Source organism: Dermacentor variabilis, chromosome 7, assembly GCF_050947875.1.
Source record: "Dermacentor variabilis isolate Ectoservices chromosome 7, ASM5094787v1, whole genome shotgun sequence".
Classification (NCBI taxonomy): Eukaryota; Metazoa; Arthropoda; class Arachnida; order Ixodida; family Ixodidae; genus Dermacentor; species Dermacentor variabilis.
Window position 1 is genome coordinate 32012168 of NC_134574.1, and position 17450 is coordinate 32029617.

At 46.5% G+C, this 17450-nt stretch overlaps 3 non-coding genes across 3 annotated transcripts; all 3 read left to right on the forward strand.

The window, feature by feature from the left end:
• The first annotated feature begins 5801 nt into the window (after nucleotides 1-5801).
• TRNAT-UGU (transfer RNA threonine (anticodon UGU)) lies at nucleotides 5802-5873 on the forward strand. Its single transcript has one exon. It is a non-coding gene; the product is annotated as a tRNA-Thr (tRNA).
• A 241-nt stretch (nucleotides 5874-6114) lies between these two features.
• Nucleotides 6115-6186, forward strand: TRNAT-UGU (transfer RNA threonine (anticodon UGU)). Its single transcript has one exon. It is a non-coding gene; the product is annotated as a tRNA-Thr (tRNA).
• Nucleotides 6187-10647: 4461 nt separating this feature from the next.
• Nucleotides 10648-10719, forward strand: TRNAT-UGU (transfer RNA threonine (anticodon UGU)). The gene has a single exon. It is a non-coding gene; the product is annotated as a tRNA-Thr (tRNA).
• The last annotated feature ends 6731 nt before the right edge of the window (nucleotides 10720-17450 follow it).

A 17450-nucleotide genomic window follows, 5' to 3' on the forward strand; every position in this document is an offset into this window, starting at 1 on the left:
ATACCGTTGTACCGCTCCATCTATCAACTAGGACAAGAACGAGATGTTTTAAAACGAGTTCGAAAAATGCCAGTAAGAGCGTCACCTAAAACATTCTTTTTCCAACTGTGCACGTACCCGTCTGCACTCGGAAAAAGAATGTTTAGATGCTCGCTGTTAAACCGCGGCTTCAAAGAAAAGGTATCTTTGTCCCATGGGGATTACACTGCCTGATATGTCGGAAGGAGGAAAGAATAGAAGACGTCTTTTTGGACTGTCACGATGCCCTTTTCCATTGGGACATCCTTAAGCGGACATTTCGGAAAGATTTGCCAGTAACACCATTTGGTATCCGATTCTTGGCATGTGAAGACCCAGATGAAAAGACATGGGACATGTTCATGTTACTGTGTTTGCATAGTCTGTGGAAAACGAGGATGGTGGTCAGAAATGTGGATGTCGACGCAAGATCGGCCATGCAAAAATTCAGTGAGAACTGTGTGTACATACGAGATGTTCTCAATATCCAGAGGGACCCAACAGATTAAATACCGGTTCTTGAAAAGGCGGCTTCTCTGAAACCATTTTAGATTCACACTCCAGCCATGAAAAGGTTCACGCGTATTTTAATGCACTTGTAGAAGTGTATGAGTTCTGTGTTTGGAAGTGCCAAAAAGGTAATAAAGGAAAAAAAAGCCGCGATAGCTCAGTGGTAGAGCACTGGTCTTGTAAACCAGGGTTCGCGAGATCAATCTCACTGGTGGCAGTGCACACTTTTTCTATTCACATATTTTATCTGAGTGTAATGCAAGCGCTACATAGCTGAGCCGTTTTGTGCGCCACTTCGAGTCGCCGCTATAGCTCACTGGGATTCTACTTCGGGCTACCGTACGGTGCGGACGCAGAATGTCTTGATCCTCAGGCGAGGTTTCAGCGGCCAAGCTGACGTCGCGGCATCAGGTTGAACGATACGACATCGCAGGAATACCAGATCATTTTACCGCAGTTGCCTTCAGGTACGGCCGTTACGACTACTGTTTTTTCTTGCACGCTGATGTAAAGACAAGGCCATACCATGTCGAACATTTCCGAAATGCTTTAGACCGTCTGCAGCTCATGCCGCAAGTTGTGGTCCTAGGGGTGTATCAAATGAATCACGTCTGGGCGATAACATTCAAAGACGGAAAAGCCAAGCAGAAGATTTTGACAGCCCAAGCCTTCAGTGTTAAGGAGCAGCGGTGTGTTGTCATAGACCCCTGCAACCAAGACATCAGGATGTAGCTGTATTGGCTTCCGCACACCACACCGGACGAAGACTTGAGAACTGCCCTGGCGCCTTACGCCACTATTAGCGATACATCGAGGGAAAAGTGGCGTGTGGAAGGCTGTAACGACCAGGGTTCTCACACGCGTCTAGTGCACCTGCGCCTGAAGGCTGGCTACACCGGGTAAGACCTGCCACACCAGCTCCGGGTCGGCGAAGACCATGCACTAGTGCACGTACCAGGTTGACCGCCGCTCTGCCTCCGGTGCCACGGCACGGGTCACATACGGCGCGAGTGCCGAGTTCCACGCTGCGAGCTCTGCCGTCGTTATGGCCACGACGATACCCAGTGTGTGCGTAGCGACGCAAACGTAACAGGGTCCGGTAGAAATGACACTGCGAACAACACCTCACCAACCAGGACGATGCGGAGGAAACAACCAGCGGAGGTGGGGTTGCATCAAGCTCTGGCGGCATGCCATTAACGCAACCCTCCTTTGAAAACGCTGAAGGAAAGGACGACAGCCAGGCCAGCAAAGCCAACGAGCTACAAGAAACAGCAGAAGATGATAAAGCCTCGGACAACACAAGCGTTCCTGCGACCGTCATGGAAACCCATGAGTTCGACCTTAACAAGGAAGACACCGACAAAGGCGTAGGGCAAAAGCGGCACTTCAGCTGTCTCAAAGAGGCCGCGTGAACGGAATGAAGACGTCGGCAAGAGAGGCAAAGACTGCACTGGTGAGCCAGTTCAGAAGGCACCAGTCATCAGAAGAAGTTCGCTTAAAGTAAAACCCAACGAGCGGCCAGGCAAAAGCATCACACCGACAGTGACCCCGCGTTAGGGGGTTTGCTGACCAGAATAGCACTTGACGGTTGAACTGGGTCGGACGAGGAGCGCTGTGTGTCGGCAATGTGTGCCGCCAAGGAACACGCTTCGGCCTCGTTTCACACAGCGAGCCACTACTCACAGAACGGCGTGAGACTGTGAGTCTGAGTCCCAGAATCATGAATCTATCGCACTGCAGTCGGCTTGACCCGTCACATTCAATGTCTTTTATATTACCGTCAGCGCTTCGGATAGGTACTCTGAATTTAAGAGTGTTAACGGCAAGAAAGCGACAAGTACAGCTAAAGCGTCTGTTAATTGAAAATGATATCGACATCTCCGCGTTACAAGAATCAAGAATTGAGAGCGAGGAGAAGAAAGACCGCACGGTTGATAATTATAAAGCAAATTTTAATGTCTGTGTATGCCATGCCATTAAAAAGTTGGGAGGATGTGTCATCTTTTTAAAACGGTCTATTGGTATTATTGAAAAAAGTGTCACAACTTCTCAAGTTGGCAGATTAGCACTTTGTGATATTTCTTTTCTTGAAAAAAATGGCGAAATATTTGTGTATGCGCACCTAATACATGTTCTGACAGAAAATGCTTTTTTTTATTACGAAGCTAATTGTTTAAAGTGTGACAGAACTATCGCGTTACTTGGTGACTACAATTGCGTTTGCATGCCTGAAGACACGGTTAGTAATAATCCAGTTCGTGACAAAAGTGCGCTACAGCTTCGAGGTTTAACAGAGGACTGTGACCTTGTGGACGTTGGTGATGTTCTTCGTGGAAATTATGCGCAGTTCACACACTTTCAGCTTCAAAGCCACGCAAGGTTAGATCGCGTGTACATTTCGCAAAGTATCTTGGCTTTTTGTAGCAACTACATAGGGAAACACGTTAGCTTTAGTGGCCATAGTCTTGTAATATTCCAAGAAGGTAATAAAAGAAAAACAAGTGCGTTTAGTTATGACCTTTGGAAGGTAAATGAAAACCTTTTGAAAGACGAAACGTTTCTTAAGCTGGTGAGGCAAAAGTGCAAAGAAGCTCTGAATAATGATACCACAAGCTTTACCGCGGTTTGGGAGAATTTTAAGACCGAAGTAAATATGTGCGCAATTGAGAGGTCAAGCATCCTACGATACAAAGGAAAACAAACAGAAAACGAGCTACTAGCCACACTCGACTATCTTTTAAATGCCGATAGCACGATAGCCGGATTGTTCAGAAAAGAAATTGAAGTGAAAAGACAGATGGAATCCCTTCCTGAGGAAAGATATAAAGGCGCCGTGGTAAGGGCACGTGCGGAACGGTTTTTGGTGGGAGAAACACCCACCAAATGCGCGCTAGCTGGAGAAAAGAGGTATGCTACCAAAAAGGAGATAAAAATATACGCTATCGTGGCACGGTTTCGTCAGACCAGAAGAATATCGAACTGGCTTTCCTTGAACGGTATCGGAGCTTGTTGGGCAGCGAAGCAGAAGTGCAGGACCTTTTGTAACAGATTTTCTGTCACTTATGCCCAAACTGGATGAGGACGTTAAAATTGGTCTTGAAAGGCCAATTGCAATAGAAGAAATTCAGAAAGCGATTGATGACCTCACTAACGGCAAGACACCTGGACCAGATGGCATCGGGACTGCCTTTTATAAGTTTTTCAAAACAGAAATTTCAGAAATGCTTCACCCTACCATAACGGAGGCATATGACGTCAAACAAATGCCCATGTCGTTTAGGAAAAGCGATGTTATATTAATACCGAAAACTGAAGACCCTGAAAGGTTGCAGTCGGTAGAAAATTATAGGCCAATGAGTCTAACAAATGTTTATTACAAAGTGTATATGTAGGTTATTGCAAAAAGACTTCAAATGGTAATTAGCGAGATTGTTGGTGCACACCAAACATGTGGAATAAGAGGTAGAAGTATCTTTAGCAATATTCATACGGCAAGAACAATATTAGAGTGCCGTGATGCGTCATGTGTCCGTATGGCCATGATTCAGTTAGATTTGGAAAAAGCATTTTACATGGCGTGTCATAGCATACTTTTTTGCATTGCTGGATTACGTAAATGTGGGAGCGGTAATAAGAGATAGTGTGAAAATGGCATACAATCATTGCCTGGCTAAAATCGTAATTAACAGGAAACTCCGCCGTGCGTTCTAGTGTCCGTCAAGGATGTCCCGCATCAGCCTTGTTGTTTGCTATTTACTTAGCACCTTTTTGCTTAAGAGTGTAGAGCGATGAACAAATAACGGGTTATCAGTTTTTATCGCATGAAATAAAAGTTTTGGCCGCTGCAGACGACATCGCGATTTTTTGTGAAAATAAAGAGAGCATAAAAGAGGCAGTCAGTGACGCAAGAGCTTTCTGTAAACTCACTGGAAGTGCCATTAGTTGGAAAAAGTGTCTAGGGTTTTGGCATATGGAGTGGGTTCCTAGGCCAGAACAGCTTGAGGGGATCAACTTTACCACTTCTCTGTCCAGGTATTTTGGCGTATTTTTAGAATGTTATCAGGAAAATACCGAACAGTAGACTGATCAAGTGGAACACGTTAGGACACAGACAACAAAGTGGGGTGGAGGCGACCTGTCGATATTTGCGCGCGCAACAGTTTGCAATGTGTTTCTCGTGGCAAAAATTTATTATATGCTACATGTGCTATGCATGTCGCGATCGTGTGTGCAAAAGATCCATAGAATTTCTCTGGAGATCGACTTGGGAGAGAACCGGCAGAATAAATCTCTTTCATTCTGTCAGGAAAGGCGGGCTTGGCCTTTCGCACTTGTTCATTAAGCAACTTGTTTCGCGATATTTTTTTCTTGCGTGATCAAAGTGATGGCTTTCTACGTACGGTCATGCAAGTGCGCCTGCGTGTTGCACTACCACAGTACATTGTATCCTCTTCTTGTGCACCGCATGTAGCGGCAAAAGGATTTTTGAAAGAAGTTGTTTATGTTGCTCGTTTTCTTGAAGTGCGTTCTTCTAAGGATTATTTGTCATCAGTAAGCAAAAAAAATTGTATAAGGATTTAGTTGATGTGCTTTGCCCTTTACCTTTATATCGTGCCAAGTATGCAATAGGATCCGAACGGGATGTACTGAAACATGTTAAAAAAATGCCTATTAGAGCGTCAACTAAAATATTTTTCTTCTTACTGCACAGTGACACGCTCCCTGTTAAACCATGGTTAAAAGAAAAAGGTGTCTATCTGCCTTGGGGTGTAAATTGTATGATATGTACCAAGCCAGAAACAATTGAACATATTTTCTTAGATTGCTCTGATTCAATTTTCTTGTGGGACGTCCTACAGAGGACGCCTAAAAAGAATTTTTCACTAACGCCATTCGGAATTCGGTTCTTCCCATTTGCGCAAACAGGGGACGTGCCATATGCTGTGATGATATTGGCTACAATGCACAGTGTCTGGAAAACAAGAATGGATTCCAGACACGAGCATGTGGATCCCAAGCCAGCCAAGATATATTTTGCTGAAAATATTCCATATATTAGGGATGTATTAAAGGCTCTTAACGAGCCACCTGAATGGTTGCCCATAATTGAAAAGTTATTGGAGCTTAAACCTTACTAACCAAGCTACACGGGACGAGCTGAAAGTCCCGTTTTTAGTATGTATCGACATGGGGTCCAGTTATGTTGAATTCAGAGTTTTGAATTCTTGTGTGACGTATAATTGACGAAATCCGGAAATAAAGAAAAAAAAGCCGCTATACCTCACTGGTAGAGCACTGGTCTTGTAAACCAGTGGTCGCGAGTTCAATCCTCGCTGGTGGCAGTGCCTGCTTTTTCTATTCACATATTTTATCTGAATGTAATGCAAGCGCTGCATATTTGAACCGTTTTGTGCGCCACTTAGAGTCGGCGCTATAGCTCATGGTAGAGCACTGGTCTTGTAAACCGGGGATTGTGAGTTCAATCCTCACTGGTTGCAGTGCATACTTTTTCTATTCACATATTTTAACTGCATGTAATGCAAGCGCTACATAGTTGAACCGTTTTGTGAGCTGCTTCGAGTCGCCGCTATAGCTCACTGGTAGAGCACTGGTCTTGTAAGCCAGGGGTCGCGAGTTCAATCCTCACTGGTGGCCGTGCTTGCTTTTTCTATTAACATATTTTATGTGCGTGTAATGCAAGCGCTACATAGTTGAAACGTTTTGTGCGTCATTTAGAGTCACCGCTATAGCTCAGATTCGGCTTTCTGCCACGCTAGCGAGCGGACGTGCCGATCATGAGCTCCGTAGGAGCAGCTTCAGCGGCCCAGCAGGGCCGTGGTAACAGCAATTTTCCTTCGGAAGACCCGGATTATCAAGTTTTACTACCTCAATTGCCGACTGGTCGGATTGTTTTAAGTACAGTGTTTCTTCATTCTTATGTACGTGCCAGGCCGTATCGCGTGGAGCACTTCCGATATGCGCTGAATAGATTAGGCCTACTTCCTGATGTCATCGCCCTAGGGGCGCATCAGATGAGCCACGTTTGGGCACTGACTTTCAAAAGCGACGAAGGCGCGAAGAGGCTTTCAAGCGCCAAGAACCTCAAGGTGAATGAACATCGGTGCATTGTCGTTGATCCAGCCAATCAGGCCGTGCGGCTTATGCTGCATTGGATGCTACGTAACCTGTCGGACGAGGATATACGGGCAGCCCTGTTCTCGTACGGAAAGATTACGGACGTTTTTCAGGAAAAGTGGCGTGTTCACGGAGTTCAATATAAAGCATCGTCGACGCGTGCGGTGTCCCTGGTCCTGAATACGGGTATGACCGTAGAAGATCTGCCCCATACACTTTATGTAGCTGGTGAGCAGACCCTAGTTGTTGTACTGGGCAGAGCACCCCTTTGCCTGAAGTGCCAAAACACGGGACATGTCCGACGTGAATGCCGCGTCCCGAGATGTGCAGTATGCCGTCGCTACGGCCACGAGGAGACGGAATGTGTTAAGACTTACGCATCCGTCACAGGACCGGCGCTTCTAGGGGACGTGGCTGTCCTGTTATTAGACGAGGCTGACGTTGATGAGGCTTCCCCCGTGCTAGTTTCGCCATCGGACACAGTTGCAACACTTTCTGTGCCGGCAGCTAAATCCACGAATGTGGCAAATGTGCTACCTACAGACTCGAAAGATGCAGTGCAAGGGGCATTCGGCGAAGTAGGCAAAGAAGAATCGGCCGCAAAATCCGCCACTGCCGAGGTCGCCGCCACGGAGCACGGACCGGCAACACCCTTGATGGACGTCGAAGAATCGAGTGCAAGCAATGCGGCTATGAAAAGAGCGAGGGACTCGACTGGCAACTTGGACGGCAACCTTGACAACGGGGCCAAAGACGAGCCGCCACCAAAAGCGCAGGTGGGTCGTCGTGTTCCCGTGCGCCTGAAACCAAACATCCCACCGGACAGACGGCCTGCGGCAAAACTGCCTAAGTAGGACCTGGCGCCTACTGGGGCGCCCGGACTAACATCGTGAAGAGATGGCTGCCTTTTCGGAATCAGCCGTCGCGTACGCTCTAAAGGTACGCGTGTGGATCGAGCAGTTTTCAGTGGAAAAGTTATGGGTGAAATTTTTTTCTACAGTGTGTCCGGATCGCTTGTTTTTCAGCGGCACCGTGCGATCGGCTTGCTTATGCAGATAAATGGCGGTGAAACTAGAGAGAGCATTGAGAGTTGCCACTTTAAATGTTCGAGGCCTTGGAGCGCGAAGGCGGCAATATCAACTTAGCAGGTTGTGTATGGAGAAGGAACTAGATGTAGTTGCCTTACAAGAAACGAAGGTCGAAACCCAATAGCAGAGCGGTCGCACGGTGACGCCTCTCACGGCGCATTACAATGTGTGCTATGCGAATGGCGCATCAGGTGGATGTGCGTTGTTAATACGGAAGAGTGCTGGTATTATCGAAGAAAGCGTAACTGTTTGCGAAACTGGTCGCTTGCTTATTGTAGATTTTTTTTCTTTTTCTCACAATTTGTGGCGGCTCGTATGCGTTTATGCGCCAAACAATGCGAATGATCGAATTTTGTTTTTTGAACGTATTGAACAATATCTAAAGTGTGATCGCTTCGTCATATTCCTTGGTGATTTTAACTCTGTGTGTTCTCCGGAAGATCGACTAAAAAGGGAAAGGGTTCGGGATAAAAGTGCTCTCCCTTTGAGCAGACTAATTGAAGACCACAATTTACAAGATGTGCGCCGAGTCCTCACTGATGGTATGATCCCGCAGTACACGCGCATTCAGCGAAATAGCCGAGCAAGGCCATTCACTGATGCCGAAAATTGATGGCGAACTTAAGGATGCCCTTGAGAGGCCGATTTCTGTAACAGAAATTCAAAAGGCTATAGATGGTCTTAGTGCAAGGAAATCGCCTGGACAGGACGGACTTGGGGCAGCGATATATAATATTTTCAAGCTTGAAATGGCTGAGGCTCTGCCCATGGTAGTGTGCCATGGGCAGAGTCTAGCCCGCCAACGTGTTTTAACCATGAGGCTCTGCACCGCGTCATAATTAAGTGTTACGAACAAAAATGGACGCTTCCTTCTTTCCGACAGACACATGTAGTACTGACTGATACCTAAATCAACAGACCACACCAAACTTCAGTCCGAAGAGGCCTATCGGCCAATAAGCTTAGCAAATATTGATTAAAAAGTATTTGTGAAGGTGCTCGCCCATCGCCCTTCAGAGTGTAGTGAAATCCCTAGTAGGTACACATCAGACATACGGTATAAAGGGCAGGACTATATTCACAAATATACATATAGCGCGAAGCATACTTGAATGTTCCGATGCGATAGGAGATCATGTAGCTATGCTACAACTAGATTTGGCTAAATCTTTTGACAGGGTGTCACACAAAATCCTGTTTATGCTTCTTGATTATGTTAATGACGGATCAGTCATATTGGATGGGGTGAAAATGATGTATGATGGTTGTACCACAACCTAATTATTAACAACAAACTGAGCAGGCGGATTGCAGAAATGTCTAGCATAAAGCAAGGCTGTCAGACCTCGGCCTTGCTCTTTGCACTTTATTTAGGACCTTTCTGTTTAAAGTTACTACATAGCCATAATATTCGCGGGTACACATTCCTTGGTAGAGAAATAAAAGATTTACCTTATGCTGACGACATAGCAGTGTTCTGTCGCGATAAACAGAGCATTGCAGAAGCTGTGAGTGAAGCCCAAGCTTTTTGCAGTGCTTCCGGCAGTGCCATGATTTGGTCAAAATGTTTAGGGTTTTGGCACGGGAATTGGCCAGATGCACCAGAATCTTTTGCAAAATGCAGTGGAGTGTATTACCCGGCATTTATCTTGGGGTTCCGCGCAGTGCCTACCATGGGCCAATCGAATACTGGACGAGCGAGAGAGAAAGAATAAAAGAGCAAACTAACAAAAGGGGGGTGGGGGGCAGGCCACAACTTTTCGTTGTTTGCTAGGGCCAAAGTATGTAATATCTTTTTGTAGCTAAAGTGTTCTACGTCCTGCAGGTGCTATGCATGAGCCGATATTCAATTAAAAAAAATACACAGAGTGTTTGCAGAGTTTATTTGGGGTTCAGTGTGGGAACGCACGAGCAGAAGTAATTTGTTTCGCACATTGCGCAATGGGGGACTTGGTATAACGCATTTGTTTTTCAAGCAACTTGTGTCGAGATTTGTTTTCTTCCGCGATCAAAGCGATGGGTTTCTGCAGACGGTAATGCAAGTGAGATTGCGCGACGCTTTGACCGATTTTATTGTATCGTCGCACCCAATCAAACCGAAGGCACTAAAGGGCTATCTGCGTGAAATTTTAATGGCGATACGTCTCCTAAATGCTCGTTTTTCGAAAGACTACTTGGATGCAGTGTCACAAAAACAATTGTATAAGGATCTTGTCGAAGTGTTTGTACATACACCATTGTACCGCTCTATGTATTGCTTACGGGCCGAAGGAGATGTTATCAAACGAGTCATTGATATGCCTGTACGAGCTAACGCAAAATCATACTTTTTCAAATTGCATAACGGCACACAGCCTGTTAAGCCATGGCTAAGAAGCAAGGGCTTGTTTGTCCCATGGTCCGACAACTGTCTTGTATTAAAGTTATATGAACTTCCTTAGATGAAACAAGGAAGAAACTGTCGAACATAATTTTCTTGACTGCCACGATGCCTGCTTTCTTTGTGACATCCTGCAAAGAACATTAAAAAAGGAGCTTCCTATCACTGCGTTCGGAATAAGGTTTTTGCCATGTGCTAAACCTGACGGTGTGCCGGTAGACATGTTGATGCGATTGTGTATGCAAAGTGTGTGGCGAACTCGTATTGCTGTACGCAATGCTGATGTTCATGCGAGGTCAGCAATGTATTATTTTATTGAGAGTGTTAATTATACAAGCGAAGTGTGGAAAATGCTAAGTGATCAACCAAATTGGCTTTTAGTGTTGGACAGTTTGGCTTCGATGAAGCCATTTTAACGTGACACGTCAGTCTTACTAACGACTAGATGTTTTAACACTCGTTTTTATTTGACAACATCTTTATGTACTTGCCAAGCCGGTAATACATAAAAAAGCCGCTATAGCTTAGTGGTGGAGCACTGGTCTTGTAAACCAGGGGTCGTGAGTTCAATCCTCACTAGTGGAAGTGCACGCTTTTTCTATTCACATAATTTATCTGAGTGTAATGCAAGCGCTACATAGCTGAACCATTTTTTGCGCCACTTCGAGTCGCCGCTATACTCAAAGGCATTCTGCTTCCGGCTCCCGAGATAAACGAATCGCGGGATCATGGGCTCCAATGGAGCGGCATATGCGGCTGTTAGCCCCGGCGACAGGCTTTCGACGGAAGAAGATAAGGATTTCCAGATTATTTTGCCGCGGCTACCTACAGGACGCATCGTGTTAAACACAGTTTTTTGCATGGTGCCGCTGACACCACTGAAGCCTCGCCGAGTAGCGACCAAGAAGACATGGACGTCGCGAACAGCTCGTCTGCGAAACGGCCACACACGCAAGTTTCCGAAGGTGACGAAGGAGGCAGCGGGAAGGCACAGGAGCCGCCCAGGAAAGATAGTTCGTACCGCCGTCCTTCTTTCGAACCAAAGCTTCACATTCCGCCGGATTCCAGTCCGACGGTACCGAAGGCGCCCCCGTAATAACGAGGGCGTCGCCCAGCAATGCCTGTATGTGAGGTGAGGGACGGGCTGCAGAGTGCATTTGTGTAGTTCGGCCGCTTTTGCCTAGGAAAGAATTGTTCGCTTTCCGAGCAACGGCAGGATGTATGTGTTCGCTTGAACTAGTGTGCCGGTTTTTCTTCTTCTGAGAAAAATGGCTTTAAAATCTGGAATAGCACTTCGCATTGGTTCGAGGCCTGGGCGCGAAAAGGCGGCAGTACCAGGTCAGTCGGTTATTGCAAGAAAGTGATTTAGACATAGTCGCTCTACAGGAAACAAAAATTGGAAGGGAAGAGCGAACCGACCGAATGGTTCAAACATTTAGAGCGAGGTACAGTGCATGCGTTTCCCATGCTGTCGGCAGTTCCGGTGGGTGTGTTTTGTTGTTGCGGAAATCTTTAGAAATTGTTCCGGAATCTGTATCTGTTTGTGATGAAGGTCGAATGATTGTGTGTGACTTTTCGCTCTGGCATTCTGAGTGGCAGGTAATTTGCATATACGCCCGAAATAATGAAAAAGAACGCCATGACTTTTTTGGAATGCTTGATGTCTATTTGAAATCTGAGCGCTATATCATCTTGCTGGGAGACCTCAATTGTGTTTATTTTTCTGACAACCGGAATAACAACTTGCTTGTACTCGATCAAAGTGCAGGTTTCTTGCTCGCAGCAACCCGAGAGCGTCAGTTAGAAGATGTTGGTGTGGTGTTTCGCTGTGGAAAGCAGACTGTGTTTACGCATTTCCAACGGGGCAGTCACGCGAGATTAGATCGAGCTTATATATCAGTGAGGCTGGTTCCGTTGTGTACAAGCTATGACGTGAGGCGCGTATCCTTCAGCGACCGCAGTCTTGTAATGTTCTCGCTCGGCAACAGAAAAGAAAACTGGCCTTTCAATTGGTACTTCTGGAAATTAAACGTCAAACTTCTGGACGACGCAACCTTTCTCGCGTTCATAAAAGTACGTATACGAGAGATGCTTTCTAGTGAATCCACGGGGTTTATAGCGATGTGGGAAGAGTTTAAACAGGAATTTAATATAACAGCCTTTGAAAGAGCCTCTGTGTTACGCTACAATGAAAAAAGAAAAGAAAATGAATTGCGAAATAAGCTTTAACTTATTTTTATCGATAAAATGCACACAGCCAGGAGAGTTGTCAACAGAGATAAGGAATATAAAAAAAGAGCTTGAAATCATTGATGTCAAGAGATATAGGGGTTCAGTGATACGTGCGCGCTCGCTCAGGGCATTTGTGGCTCGGGGAGACGCCCACAAGACGCGCTTTGAGCGAAGAGAAAAAGATACGCATCGGAAAATGAAATAAAAGAAATCGAATACGGCAACGTGCGTAGTAGCGATAGTAATACAATACAACGTGCCTTCTTCGAACACTACAGAGAGTTGTTAAGCTGCAAAGGAGCGGTAGAAGCTGGCTTTGATAGCGAATATTTGCCTTTAATGCCGAGGCTAGATGATGACGTCAAGACAGTCCTCGAGAAACCGATTGCGTTGAATGAGATCGAAGCCGCATTTGATGAACTGAAACCTGGAAAGGCGCCCGGATCTGATGGCCTAGGCGCAGCTTTCTACAACGCATTTAAGCATGAACTAGCAGCCATTTTGAACTTGTTATCGCCAAGGCTTATGAAGTAAAATACATGCCGCCTTCTTTCCGAAAAACCCATACCGTTCTGATACCGAAATGCGATGACCCTGTAAAGCTGTTCTCAGTATGGTCGTATCGCCCCATAACTTTATCCAATGTAGATTATATGTTATTCATGAAGGTGTTAGCAAGAAGGTTGCAATCTGATGACATCAATAGTAAGCCTACACCAAACTTGTAGTATAAGAGGCCGGTCGATACTTAATAACATACATGTGGCAAGAAGTATTCCGCAGTGTTGCGATGCCTGGGAAGGAAGAGTTGCTATGATGCAACTAGACATGGAGAAGGCCTTCGACCGTGTTGTGCACAGTTTGCTCTTTTCTTTTCTAGAGCTTGTGAATGTTGGAAACATTATATTAGAAGGCTTAAAACTGTCTTACGAAGGGTGTAGCGCAAACTTATTAGTGAATAAACAACTGTCTGGTAATATTAACTTACGTAGAAGCATAAAACAAGGATGCACGGCTTCGTCACTTCTCTTCGCAATTTACTTGGAGCATTTTGCTTAAAAGTTATACACAATGAGAAAATACGCGGTTCTCGTTTAATGGCCAGTGAAGTCAAAATTCTCTCGTATGCGGATGATGTAGCAGTCTTTTGTGGGGATAAAGAAAGTGTCCGTGAAACTGTTAAACAAGCTCGAACGTATTGCAATATGTCTGGAAGCGCTGCTAACTGGGAGAAGTGTACCGGTTTTTGGCATGGCAGCTGGGATGAGAAGCTCAATTGCTTTGAAAATTTACAGTGGACAGTCTCTCCTACAAAATATCTAGGAGCACCTTTAAACTGGTATGATGAGTCTTCGGAATACTGGAGAGGAGAAGCTGAGAGAATACACCAGAAAACTACGAAATGGGGCGGAAAAATTTATGCGCATTTACCAGGTCAACGATTTGCAATACGTTCCTTGTTGCGCGAATTTGGTATGTGTTGCAGGTGATCACTATGTCACAAACTAGTGCGCAGAAATTTCAAAGAATTCTTGAAACATTTGTATGGAATTCAACATAGGAACGCACAAGTCGTCTTAACTTATTTCATTCACTGAAAGCAGGTGGCCTTGACTTTGCTAATCTTTTTCTGAGGGAGATTGTCTCAAGGTTTATTTTCTTGCGGGAGCAGCATGACCCCTTTTTGCGAGCAGTGCTTCAAGTGAGACGGCAAAATGCTCTACCTGAGTTTATGGTGTCATCGTGTGGCGTTACTGGAAGCGGCTTGTGCGGGTATCCACGCGAAGTTGTAAGTGTTTTCAAGGTTCTTCAAGTACGTTTCTCGTTTGATTATCTCATTAGTGTATCCAAGAAACAATTGTACAAAGATCTCCCTGATGTGATGCTTCGAGTACATTTATATCGAGCCATTTTTTCTGTTGGTCCGGGTAAGGATGTTTTAAAGAGACTTAAAAAAATGCCGGTTCGGTCGTCTGTGAAAACTTTCTTTTTTCAACTCCATAGTTTCACGCTCCCAGTCAAACCCTGGCTGCAATGAAAGGCGTTTTTCTTCCCTGGTCAGTTGACTGCATTTTATGCCGCCAGCCAGAAACCGTAACACATATATTCCTAGACTGTTTAGATTCTATATTTCATTGGGACGTCCTGAGAACGCTGAAAAAAGATTTGCCCCTCCCACCATATGGAATTCATTTTCTTCCGGTTAACAATGACGGGGGTGCGCCCTATGACATGTTCATGGTATTAAGCACGCATAGCATGTGGAAAACAAGAATGGCTGTCAGACATGCAGACACTATTGTAAAATCGGTAAGAGAAGACTTCATTGAAAGCATTGGCTATATCCGAGATGTGTACCAATCCCAGGACGAACAGCCAACATGGTATCCTGTACTTCATGACCTCGTGTGATTACAGCGTTTTTAGCTATGTCGCGTCAACAAGCTACTGGTGGGCGCTTTTAGCATTTTTGTGTTGGTTTCTCTGCTTTGTTTTGTTACATTGGCAATAAAGAAAAAAGCCATAGCTAAGTGGTAGAGCCCTGGTTTTGTAAACCAGGGGTCGTGAGTTTAATCCTCGCTACTGGCAGTGCGTACTTTTTCTATTCACATATTTTATCTGAGTGTAATGCAAGCGCTACATAGCTGAACCATTTTCTGCTCGACTTTAAGTCGCCGCTATAGCTCAGTGACATTGTGCTTCCGGCTCCCGAGATGAAAAAATCGCGGCATCATGGGCTCCAATGGAGCGGCATATGCGGCTGTTAGCCGCGGCAACAGGCTTTCGACGGAGGAAGCTAAGGATTGCCAGATTATTTTGCCTCGGCTACCTACAGGACGTATAGTTTTACACACAGTTTCTTTTTTTTTGCACGGCGACGCTCGTGTTGGCCCGTTTCGCGTAGAGCATTTTTCGAGACGCGCTTCGAGCTGTTGGTATGCTCTCTGGCGTCGTCGCCCTCGGAGCATACCAAATCAAACATGTATGGGCGGTGACGATAAAGACAGCCGAAGCTGCCCAAAAGCTGGCGGCCTTGAAGCAGCTGTAGGTGAAGGGGCGTCGCTGCCTGGCCATCGGCCCCAAGGAACAACATGTGAAGCTTCGTATCCACTGCCTTCTGCTCGGGTGGACGACGGAGACATCAAGACCGCGCTGGCCTCCTTCGGCAAAGTGACGGAAGGGACCCGGCAGCGCTGGCGAGTGGATGGCGTTTCGGACAAGGGCTCGACGACCCGAGCAGTTCTTCTGCAACTGAAGGCTGGAATCAAAGTTGACAACCTGCCCCACAAGTTCCGCGTCGCCAGCGAGCTCGCGCTTGTGGTAGCCCTAGGTCGCCCCATGCAGTGCCTACGCTGCCGGGGCTCTGGCCACGTTCGACGAGAATGCAAGGTTCCCCGTGGTTCCCGGTGCAGGCTTTTTGGACACAACGACGCGGACTGTGTACGCTCTTAAGCAGTACCCGCGGGCTCGGCGCAGAGCGAGCCGTCGACATCAGAACATATGATGGAGGTGACCGAGGCGGAGAAAGCGGCCAAGGGTGCTGGAAACAGCAACGTGGCGGCAGAAACGAGCGAGATGAGCACGCCGACCAAAGGAGGACGGAACTCACACAGTAGAGCGTGACGACGGACCCGCCAGAAAATGAGAGCAACCAGCCAGCTACGGATGCTACGCAGGCAGAGGAAGACAACGCGATCCCAACTGGCGCCCGCGTCGAAGGCGCCTCGGCACCGGTCAAGGAGTACCTGCAGCAGGAGGAGAAAATCGACGGAAAGGCCGGCGGTGACTCCAGGGCACCGCCCGCTAAGACGCTACCCGGCAGGCGCTCCACCCTCAAGCCTAAGCCGAACCTGGAGGCTGACTGTAGGCTCGCGGCGAAGACGACCAAAGACGAACTCGTGCGACGGCTACCGGATGGCCACGGAGGCGTCTAGCGGTCAGCTAGACGTTAAGGTAAGCAATATGCTCCGGACCTTTTCCCCTCTGTTTTTTCATCAATAATGGCTACCACCCCGTCGCTTAGTCTCCGCACGCTAAACGTTCGAGGTCTGGCCGCCAAAAGGAAACAGTCAGGTGTATAGAATGCCAGTAGACCAGGACCTGGACGTTTTAGCAGTGCAAGAAACCAAGGTAGACGGCGAGGAGGAGAGCGGGAGCATGGTGCAAAGGTTGACGTACATGTACAATACGGTTGTGAGCCACGCCTTAGGGACTTCGGCGGGGTGTGTCTTGTTCGTGAGGAAGCTTCCAGGCCTGGTTATAGACAGTTACTTCTCGTGCTCTTCCGGTCGATTTGTCATTTGTGATTTCAGCTATTGCGATGCCCAGTGGCGCGTGCTGTGCATTTATGAGCCTAATACGGTGTAAGAAAGGGTAAATTTCTTTTTGAACTTCAAGAACCACTTCTCTGTGCACCACTTCTCTGCGTTGGGGCTTCAATTGTGTATTGAACACCAAAGATAGGCCCACGCGACGCGTAATTTACGACAAAAGCAGCGATATCATGGCGCAGATCATACACGAATTTGAATTAGAGGATATCGCTCAGTGTTTCGGCTCTGACCGAGAAGTGAGGTACACCCACTTCCAGGGAATAAGTTATGCACGATTAGACCGTATGTATCTATATACCCTTCAGTAGAAAAATACCAGTGCTATGCAGTTACAGCCGTATCCTTTTCTGACTACTGCCTGGTAAAACTCAGGGTGGGCCGCAAAAAAGCACGAAAGGAATTCGTCTGGGAACTGTGGAAAATGAATGCTGAGCTCCTACGGGATGATAGTTTTAACAAAACGGTAGTGAATGCTCTAAATGCTTTTGGAAAAGACAGTTCTATGAAGTTGGGCGAGGAATGGGAGTTCCTGAAACAAACTATGAAAATCAAGGCAATTGAAAGAAGTAGCGTACTTCGATATGAAGAGAAGGCAAGAGAAAGGGATTTAAAAGCATTGCTGGAAATATTTCTGACGCTCGAATGCATGCAACCCGGCGCTTATCAAGAAGATATGCGTGCTATTAAGAAAACGCTCGAGTTTTTCGATGAGAAGCGTTATCGAGGCGCGCTCGTGCGCACGAGAGCAGA